Here is a 10,376-nt window from a genome sequence, read left to right as displayed (position 1 = left end):
AGGGGAGAGGTGGGTGGCAGAGGCGAGGGGAGAGGTGGGCAGCGAAAGGAAGGGGAGGACGGGGCGGTGGCGGAGGGATCTGGATCGGGGGAGAGGAGTGGGGGCGGGGAGGCATCTGGATCGGCTAGGTTTCACGCGCGTGTGAGAGAGAGAGGCTCCAGTGGGTTGGATGGACGGATGGATGTATGTATGGATGGACGGATGGACGGATGTTTGCCACGCCATCGATCCATGCCACAACGGATTCCACCAATCACAATTCAGCTTATGTTTCTCTTATAGTTTTTATACTCTTATTTAGGGCAAACATTCAACATATTAACCATGTATAGTTTGTTAAAATGAATGAATATTGTGCACATGTGTGTATCTTGTGATGACAAACAATGTTGATATGGGGAGTTTTCATTTTCTTTGGACGAAAAGTCAATTTTCCATTTTTCGAGTGCCCAAAATGAGTTTTTTTTGTGAAGGACCTACTGTATATTTGTTGCAAAATTGAACCAAATTAATTTTCTAAAATATTAGGCCATATTTAATGTACAATTGACCAAATGGTTGGGTTTCAAAAGATTTTATCCACCTATCATGAAAAAGATAAGTTTCCGCCAATTTAGCAGGAAGCGGGTCAAATTTGAACTCAAGTTGCCTCATAGTTTACTCTTTATTTTTTCAAAAATTATTTCTACGTACATAAGTATCTATTTAATCAGATAAACACAAAAATTCCAAGATTCAACTAGTAACTAGGAACGGTCATGCCCGCGGTTTTGACCACATTTTGAAACGGGCATGAAAAATTCAAAAAAAATCGAAAATTGGAAAATCTCCGCATTGTGTCATTACATGTGACCAAGTTTCCAGAAAAAATAATAAACTTTTAATACAGTAATTATTTAAAAAAAGTGTTCTCAGAAATGAGCTATCACATGTGAAGATTCATGGATTTCAAGCCAAATGATCAATCTTATGGCCACATTCATGGCATAGTTTGTTTAAATAATCACATATTGTGCATAAGGGTGCATATTGGAATGACAAACAATGTTGCTTAAGGAAGTTTTCATTTTCTTTGGACGAAAAATTCATTTTTCATTTTTCGAGTGCCCAAAATGAGTTTTTTTAAGGACCTACCATATATTTGTTGCAAAATTGTACCAAGTCAATTTTATAAAATACTAGGACATATTTAATGCACAATTTATCAAATGGTTGGGTGTAAAAAGTTTTGATCCACCTCTCGTGAAAAAGACAAATTTTTGCCGATTCAGCTGGAAGCGGGTCAAATTTGAACTGTAGCTACCTCGTCGCTTGCTCTTTATTTTTTCCAAAAATCGTTGCTAGGTACATAAGTATCTATCAGAGAAACACCAAAAAAATTCCAAGATTCAACCACTAGTTAGGAACAGTCATTCCCATTGTTTTGACCGCATTTTGAAACGGGCATAAAAAATTCAAAAAATAGAAAACCTTCGCATTGCATCATTATATGTGACCAAGTTACCAGGAAAAATTATAAACTTGTAATATGGCAATTATTTTAAAAAAGTGTTCTCGAAAACGAGCTATCAAGTGTGAAGATTCATGGCTTTCAAGCCAAATGATCAATCTTATGGCAACATTCATGACATAGTTTGTTCAAATGATCTCATATTGTACACAAGGGTGTATATTGGAATGAAAAACAATGTTGCCTAAGGAAGTTTTCATTTTCTTTGGACGAAAAATTCATTTTCCATTTTTCGAGTGCCCAAAATGAGTTTTTTGTGAAGGACCTGCCAAATATTTGTTGCAAAATTGTACGAAATAAATTTTCTAAAATACTAGAACATATTTAATGCAAAATTGACCAAATGATTGGGTTTCAAAAGCTTTTATCCACCTCTCGTGAAAAAGACAAATTTCTACCGATTCAGTTGGAAGCGGGTCAAATTTGAACTGCGGCTGCCTCATAGTTTGCTCTTTATTTTTTTTCAAAAATCATTTCTGGGTACATAAGTATCTATTTAATCAGAGAAACACTAAAAAAATTCCAAGATTCAACCACTAGCTAGGAATAGTCAAGCCCACCGTTTTGACCACATTTTGAAACGGGCATAAAAAATTTAAAAAAATCAAAAAATTGGAAAATCTTCGCATTGTGTCATTATATGTGACCAAGTTACCAGAAAAAATTATAAAATTGTAATACGGCAATGTTTTAAAAAAAGTGTTCTCAGAAATGAGCTATCATGCGTGAAGATTCATGGATTTCAAGCCAGATAATCAATCTTATGGCCACATTCATGACATAGTTTGTTCAAATGATCTCATATTATGCACAAGGGTGCATCTTGGAATTCCAAACAATGTTGCCTAAGGGAGTTTTCATTTTCTTTTCATGGAAAATATATTTTCCATTTTCCGAGTGCCCAAAATGAGTTTTTTGTGAAGGACCTGTCATATATTTGTTGCAAAATTGGACCTAATCAATTTTATAAAATACTAGGCCATATTTAATGCACAATTGACCAAATGGTTGGGTGTCAAAAGTTTTGATCCACCTCTGGTGAAAAAGACAAATTCTCATCGATTCAGCAGGAAGCGGGTCAAATTTAAACTGCAGCTGCCTCATAGTTTGCTCTTTATTTTTTACAAAAATCATTTCTAGGTACATAAGTACCTATTTAATCAGAAATACTTGGTTTGGTGGTGATACATCAAGGTTTGGACGGTGGCCGATGGCCCCAAGTGTAGAGCGCGTAAGCTCGCATGCCCATCCCGTGGTCACCGCGTGACCGTGGTGTTGCCATGTGTTCTGGACGGCCTAGGCATGTCTAGTGGGTTGGGCACTCCCCGGGTAGGTGCTAGGAAGGAAATTATAACATAAGATTCTCATGAGGAGACCGAACTATGCTAAAACATGAATTAGCAGCCAAGTGTTTGATTAGCGATACGGGAAATGCACATGGCCAATGGGCGTGAGTTTTGGCTGAGGATGATCATATACTAAGAAGAATGTCTTCACGAATTTTTAGGGAAATCAAGAATATATAAATAACACTTCCTTCACAAAGTGCTGCTCTGAACAGAATAGGAAAATGAATATTGTTGAATTATTTTTGAACTAGACAAGGAAGGTTTTGACATATTTGATGAAGATATGATCCAAACAATTTATGAGAATTTTTTGGGAAATTTTGGAATAACAGAAATATAGGTTGCTTCACAAGATAGGGCAAAAATTGACACATGGACATGACACATAGGCAAAACTGATAAGATGGCGCCTAGTCATCACAACCCACCATAATTTACAAGGCTATGACCATCTATATTGGTCGTTAACAACTAGAAATAAGGTAGCGGACCAGCGCTGTTTGCTTTATGACCATTTCGTGTAAGGAAATTACGACCTTTCTGACCAAAATGGTCGCAATGGTTTAGGGTTTGGAGCGTCCCGAATAGCTTTTGACCAATTGGTCTCAAATTGTCATAGATCTATGACCAATTCTTCCAGGATCACTGACAGAAGGCCACTAGTTGACATATTTCTTGTAGTGGGCGCGCCCTCCACCCTCGTGGACAAGGTGTGTGCCCCCTTCTGTTGATTCTTTCGCCAATATTTTTTATTAATTCCATAACGTGACTGGTAATTTTAGGTCATTCCGAGAACTTTTATTTCTGCACAAAAATAACACCATGGCAATTCTGCTGAAAACAGCGTCAGTCCGGGTTAGTCCATTTAAATCATGCAAGTTAGAGTCCAAAACAAGGGCAAAAGTGTTTGGAAAAGTAGATATGTTGGAGATGTATTAGTAGCTTCTTTCCCCGCCTGCAAGACATGGTCCCGCCATCGCTCTCGGCGATGTCTTGGTAGGACAGGAGCATCTCCTTCTGCTCATCCAAAGTCGGCACGATGCATGTGTCGGCGACTTGCTCTTCGCGGGCTGTGCTTGTCGAGGAGATGTAGATTGTACCTCTGGTCAGCCTGCACCTATCGGAACACCTCCTCCTGCTCTTCCATCACCATGTCGGTGAAGTGCGCCCGCGCCTCACACATGGTAATGTCAGCTTGGACCAGTGAAGGGGGTGGCGCCGACTCGTCGTCCATTAGCCCATCCACGTCACTGCCCTCCGAAGAGCTTGCGGAAAAGCCAACCTGTAGCCAGTTGGCTCGGCAGTCCTGCCAGTCAGCTGCAATGCTGGAGAGCTCCTTCATCTATTCACCAGAGAGACTGTCCCACAAGGCTTTGGAGCTCGAAGACATGGCGGGGTGTGATGCACATAGGAGAAGATTGGGAGAGGAGGTGTGATGCGATTGTTGTCGAGAATTGGCCACGTTTAAATAACGGACGGGTGCCAAGCGCCAAGCGGCGAGGTGTTTAATGTAGGTCGGTAGGCGGGTAGATGTGTGATGCTCGCATGAGGGTGCCGAAGTATGATCCTCGGCAGACGCGCTGATTTAGTGGAGGTAGGTAGACGGATGGATGTCGTTTTAATACGGAGAGAAGGCGCGTGCAGCGGCCGACGCCGTTTCAATGTCGGCTTCAGTAAGAGGTTGCGTCCACTCTGGGCCAGCATGCATGCGGCGCTGACCAGTTCGGACGGAAGAGAACACGTTCCAGGGAGAGGGTTTTGGGTGGGTCTGGGAAGTCGGAAGCGGGTGCGGGAGTGGTCCGAGCCGCTCCGCGGACGGATGCCGAACTACAAACATCCAGACAGCGCAGTCCAAATAAATGCGGGCGGTTTAAGGGTCCGTGTCTGATATGGGGCCATTTTGCCGGCAAAGGGAAGATTCATTCTTCCGCGAGCAAAAGGTTCGTTTAAGAATTCCTTCAACTTTGTTACGACATGCAAAGCACTCACTGTTTTGGAAGCTAACCGAGGAGTATCAATTATCTTTCCTGCCTGCACAATGTCTGCGCAACCACTAATAGCCCAATGCATCTAAAGAAATTTAATCCAATGGCTGGATATAAAAACTAGAACAGCATCATCATGCCATGATGCATCACACACTGGAAGGCCTCAAAAGTACCGTTACTAAACTCAAAAGGTACGTGCCAGCTTCACTGGATACCCACCTTAATTAACATCATCACCGTGGGACGATGGTGCATTATAAAATGATCCCCAACTTGGTGCCGGTGCGGATGTGTTACCTCCAGCTTCGTGCGCTTTTCCACTAGCAGCCGCGCTTTTACATGCTATCTCCATTCATTCTCCACCACATATGCCAGCAGCCCTGTGCATGCATCTCCATTCTCCACCACATATGCGCCTACGTAGGTGGCATGTGGGATTATCTTGGATGAATCTCAACAGGAGAAGGAGGAGGTTGTGTGACATTAAGGCGTGGTGATCACGGAGCTGGCTGGCTGATCCGGTGTCAGGAGGGGCCCCGGTGTTGGGCGGGCTTCTCTACCGGCTCCGGAGCCGGTTTGCAGCATGCGTCATCGGAACTCGCGCAACACGAGAGTGAGGGTGGGAGGTGGTGTTTTCGCTGCATCGTGCGTGTGCATGTGCGGTGCCCGTGGAGCGGCATGAAGGGCTTCCTACGAGGGCAGGCACAGGGTTGCTTGTATATTCAGATGCAGAGATACTGCATGGGTGAAGTAAATATATCGATATGAGGGCTGAGAGGCTCCCGCGACTAGGCGCTAGGGTTCCCCTCCTCCCATCCCGCCGCAGCCGGCCCTCCCGCCGCCGCCGGCCTCGCGCCCCGCCTCCGCCCCCCCTTCCGCCCTCCCCCTTCCTCCGTCCAGATCCGCCTCGTGCCGCCTCCCCGGGAGGTGGCCGGGGCGGAGCTCGAGCTCTTCTCCCGCAGGTCCCCTCCTCCCCCGTCTCCCCCCGCCGCCGCCAGAGGGCGCCCCCGGCGCTGGCCAAGATGGTGCCGGCGGTGGCGGGCCTTCTCGTCCCCGCACGCGCGTGCTCCCTTCCCGGGGCAGGGAGGCGGCGGCGGTGCAGCCCGGCTTGGCTGCGGTCCGGCAGCCCTGCGGCGGCGGCCGGCGGCAGGCGTGGTGACGGTGCCGCTCCTTGGCGGCGGGGCGGCGTGGTGGTGCTGGGTGGCCGACGACGCGCCCCCTGCCCAGATCTGGGCCCTAGCGGGCCGGCCCCCCGGCGTGGTCTCGTTGTCTGCGGCGCGGGGAGGTGGAGGAGCGGCTCGGATATGGGGCGTCGGCGCCAACGGTCTGCCGGCAGCAGCGCGAAGGCGGGAGCTTTACGGGCCTACGAGGGCTCGGTCGGGCCAGTGGGCCTACGGGCCTGGTGTGCTCCTGCTATTGCGTCCGGACGGCTACCGTCGCTGACGGTGGAGGTGGGGACCTCCCGCGTGCCGACGATGCTGATGCCCTAGTCTCAGTTCTGATTCTTCGTCGTGTTGTCCTCGCTTCGCGGTGCCGTGGTGAGACGGCATGGGGGCCTCATGACCGCGTTGGCGCAGGGTGGTGGTTGGTTTGGTGGCTAGATCCGGAGCGTCTGAGGTGCGGGTTGGGATCGGGGGAAACCCCTGTCGGCGTGGCCGACTACGGCGCGGTGGCGCATGTGGGTGCCACCTGACCTTCCGGGAGGGCGTCTGGCGCTACCCTTCCTCTCGCCTCGTCGTGTACCGGGGGAAACCCTTGGTAGCAGCATCGTCATCGTCGCAATCGTTCTTGGAGGTGTTGATCGGTTCCGGCGCTTCGGAGTCTTGGAGCGTAGTGGAAGAGCCCGGTGGGCGCAGCGATCGCGAGGCTTCTTCGATTTTGTTGATCCACCGTTGTCGGCATTTGTTTCTTTTGCTTTCTCTCTGTCGTTTCTTTTGGGCGTGATTGTGTTGCTTTCGCCCCAGCACCTATTCCTGTATGGTTCGGTTGGTTGCTTTGTATACAAAGCGGGGGGAAACCCTTTTTCGGTAAGTAAATATATCTAGCTCTCTGTTATGAACAAGGGACTTTTTGTGTCGGTTTTGGTGTGTGTTTAAACTTTATAGTGGAAGTAAATTCGGTCTGAGGTGTTAGAATGGGCAAAACTTGTTTGGGCATCTCCAACACGAATCATCAAAACGCTCGAAATTATTCGGACTGACCATCCGGTAATTTTTAGGCCTCCAACATGGACAACAAATTGGATCAGACGGATCCGCACATCCAAAATCCCACAAGCTGGCTCCAAATTGGGGGAGCTCTGGGAGAGTCCGGACGTCCTTCACATTGGACTCTGACACTCCCGATACACCCAAAATCCCACCCGGAGTCCGCACATATTCACTCTTCTACAACTCTCTCCGCATAAAAAGACCCTCTTCGCACCAATTGCCTTCGTCCCATCCGTTCCGTCATCCTCCACCACTGTCGTGGATTTGATGGTCCTTCACGCTGTTCATCATCCTGCCGGACCCGGACAAGCCCACCTGTGGTCCGGTCCACAGAATGGCAAGGGCGACGCTTGAGGGAGAACTAGCAAGAAGATCGCGGTCGCGGCCGCAGTCACCCAGGCCAGAGCTCCTCCTTCACAGTTAACCGTCGTGTCAGTGACGCCTAGGCAACCACAACCCTCCCCTCGGTACAAGTTGTTGTACTACTATGCTGGACATCTAAATGGTCAACTGAGGGCGCAATTGTTGCAACACTCCTCCGCCTTTGGCCACCTTCCACCATACACTGCTGACCTCAACACTGACTACATATTCGTGGAGTCGCCAATGATTGTCAAGTCGCGGTTTTCATCCGAGGAGCCCTCGTCCGGCGGCACCTGGTCACTATTTCGTGGAATGGCTCCCCCAATCTTGACGTGGGCCACCGACGAGGCGATGATGAACATGGCCCACAACACAGGCTACGCGGACAAAGAAGTTGAATAGGACTAATCGTCGTTGCCGGAACAAGAGACACCAATGGACCCAATAGCCAGAGCCGGACTTGCCCAATGCAGACACAAAGAAGAAGAGATTCATCGTACCCGAAGAAAGAAGATGAATTATTATGCTAGGTATGGTTGGTCACGAGTGTTGATCCGTTTCAAGGCACGAAGCAAAAGGGTGAAGCTTTTCAGTAGAGTGGCAAAGTCGCTAGGCCATTGTGGTACACCATTCAATACGAGGCAATAAGTATTGCAACGGATATGAAAATACAAAACTAGTGGCTAAGTGGCTCGCCACTCCTCGAGCTCGTAAGTTTCGTCGTGTGTTGCTCTATGTGTTGGTAATTGGATTTATTGGCTCTATATTGCAACTTGTTGATCATTCGTTCTCTTGCTTTGCTAGCCAAACCAGGGCTCTCCCTTTGACCACAAGACCAAGGGCAAGCCATTCACATTGATGCATTGTTAGTTCAAATTGATTGGACAAAGCAAGTGAGCAGTCATTAACGATTCCGCAAAGACCATCAACACCAAGCAGGTGAGGAAGATGATGTTGATCCAATAGTCAAAGGACTTTCCCCGGCCACCCGTGTGGCTATGTCAGGGGGTGGGAGGCCGGCAAGGAGAAAGGGACAACGACCAAGATGTTGGATAAGTTCGAGGACATCATGGCGAAGAAGGATGCATGTGCAAAGTGCAATGAGATGAAGGACTAAAAGAAGACGGAGAGGTTTGACATGTCTATGTAGATGCAAAAACAAGAATCTAAAGCTCAAAGAGAGGATGATTGCTATCAAGGCCGCTTCTGTGGAGCAAAAGTTGTTCTCGTGAAGGCGGCAAAGTTGGATCCCGGTGTAGTGAAGTTTGTTCAAGACTTTTGTGCCACTATGTACAAATGCTTTGTGCTTAAAGAGGGTGAAATTGAGGCCACAATTGAGATCTTTCACAGACAACCGGAGTAGGGTCTTTTGAGATTGATGGATGTATAAAACTTGTTGTACATCCGGTGCTTTTGGTGGTATTTGTGTTTGTTTGCAACTATTCAAACATATGGTTGGGATGTTGTTGATGTAGATAAATCTATCAAAGGGAGGATGCCGAGCAAGGGTAAACATTTGGTACTCTGGTTGAATGGCCTCCACCTGACCGGATATCCGTCAACACATCTAGACGTGTCCTTGAATATTTCGTGATTCGGTTGGATCCCTTACTACATTAGGGCATATCCAATGTTGACCCACAAATTTTCTCTGGCATCCATACCCCCCCCCCGGGTGAGGGAGGGGGGGGGCAGTCCATGGACACTCATGTCGGAGGTGGCCATCCAATGCTGCCCGCATACATTTCAATCACTGTTTGAACTAACTAGCCGAAATTCATGCAAACACGATGGATTTTATTAAAATTGGATGGAATTCATTACATTTCGAACATTGTTCATATAAACCATATGAAATTCATTACATTTTTCATATAAACTGGACTAAAACCTACTCTAAACCTAAACTAAATGATCGACAACGCCCGTTCCCCATGCTTGACCATGAGCCCCGAGACCTGAAGCTTCGTCTTCTCCAGTTCCACCTCGGTGCTCTCGAGCTCCGCCTCCGTAACCTTCACTTCTCGGGGCTTGTCCGCCTCTACATCGCCACCAAGCGGCTAATCGACCGACGATGTTTAGCCCACCAAGCTTGGCTTCAATGGGAGGGGAGGAACGGTGGCCTTCTTGGGATCCGAGAAGCGTCAACCTACCATGCACTACTCTTCCTCGATGTCGGTGGTGCCCGCAGACGTGCCAACTTCATGGTCGTCGCAGCTGGGTATGGACGGGGCGGAGCTAGCAATGTCCTCACGTCGTCTCTCTTTCCCACACCTCATCCGCCACCTCGTCGAACTTCCTGTAGGCGGGTTTAACTCTTCTTGACGTTGGGGGTACCACTAGCGGTCAAGGCGGATCTGTGGGCAGAGCGGTAGGACTCGAGCAACGCCTCCTGCTCGGGCACGTCCATGTCCGACATGATGGATCATGGATGTGTCAGTGATGAGCAACTCCTTCGCTCATCGGTGCTCCTCGAGGAGCCGGAGGTTATAGGCCTAGTCCGCCTGCGCTTGCCGGAACTAGGCGTCCTCCTCCCACAACATTTCAGTGTAGTGCGCACGGATGGGCGATGCCCGCACGCACCGACGAGGAGGGTGGTTCCACCTTATCCTCCATTGGGGCGTCGGCGGCCTCCGTCTACTGGCTGGCTTACCAGCCAACAGCTATGGTGGTTATCTCCTTCTTCTGCTCTGGGGATAGGGTGTCCCAGAGGGCTTTGGAGCATGAGGAGGCCATGGCACGCATGGTGATGAGTGGAGTAAGGAACCGGAGGAGGATGAGTGCGGCTATGCCTGGGGCTGGAGTTTACATAGCAGGTGGTGGGAAGGCAATGAGTCTTGATGGTGCGGTTAATGGTGGGCGGCAGATGGACTAATGGGTGGCGTCGGAGTAGGTTCCTCGATAACCGCATATCATTAATGTAGGGGCTATGGACCGACGGGGTGTCATTTAAACG

This window comes from Triticum dicoccoides, chromosome 1B (genome assembly GCF_002162155.2).
Source record: "Triticum dicoccoides isolate Atlit2015 ecotype Zavitan chromosome 1B, WEW_v2.0, whole genome shotgun sequence".
Lineage (NCBI taxonomy): Eukaryota > Viridiplantae > Streptophyta > Magnoliopsida > Poales > Poaceae > Triticum > Triticum dicoccoides.
The sequence above is the reverse complement of the archived record's forward strand: the minus strand, read 5'-3'. Positions refer to the sequence as shown.